We start from the raw sequence: 609 nt of genomic DNA on the forward strand, positions 1-609 counted from the left end.
CCTGGAAGGCAGTGGATGCCAAGTGCTGGCTCCTGGCTTCAGCCTGACCAGACCTAGCGGTTGTGGGCATTTGGGGAATGAACCAGCAGATGGAACTCACTTGTTCTCTTTCCAATAGATAAATAAATAAATCTTTAAAAAAATGGTTGTGTACTAATGGGTTTTAATTCAGAAGCAAATGCTAATTTAACTCAGGACAATAATTAAATATATTTATTATTTTATCAAAAAAATCCTTTCTAAAAATCATCACAATAAAGGAAAGGGTCAGAAAATATTCTGTTATTTACAGAGCCAGAGGGAAAGAGCTCCAGGTCTCTTGGCATCATGTCTTCAGTGCTGGTGGCTTCCTATTTGCCAGTTCTATCCTCAAGTGCCAAGAGACAGCTTAACAAAAATAAAAAAATTTAAAAATTAAAATAAATAAAACAAGAAAATATTTTAAAGGACTCATTATCCTAGAAAAATTGTGTGCCTATTTTTCTGGTCTTTGCACATATATTTCATAAAAGGGTTGTATTGAATATGAACTTTTATATTTGGCTCTGTTGACTTCATATTAACTTCTGTTTAAATAAGTATTCTTAATACTTGCTTAATGTTCTACTG

The 609-nt window shown here is 33.2% G+C and overlaps 1 non-coding gene across 1 annotated transcript; it reads left to right on the top strand.

Annotated features, from left to right (window-relative positions):
* Window positions 1-236: 236 nt before the first annotated feature.
* LOC133774732 (small nucleolar RNA SNORA57) lies at window positions 237-387 on the top strand. Its single transcript, XR_009868130.1, has one exon. It is a non-coding gene; the product is annotated as a small nucleolar RNA SNORA57 (small nucleolar RNA).
* Window positions 388-609: the final 222 nt, after the last annotated feature.

Source organism: Lepus europaeus, chromosome 15 (genome assembly GCF_033115175.1).
Source record: "Lepus europaeus isolate LE1 chromosome 15, mLepTim1.pri, whole genome shotgun sequence".
NCBI classification, from domain to species: domain Eukaryota; kingdom Metazoa; phylum Chordata; class Mammalia; order Lagomorpha; family Leporidae; genus Lepus; species Lepus europaeus.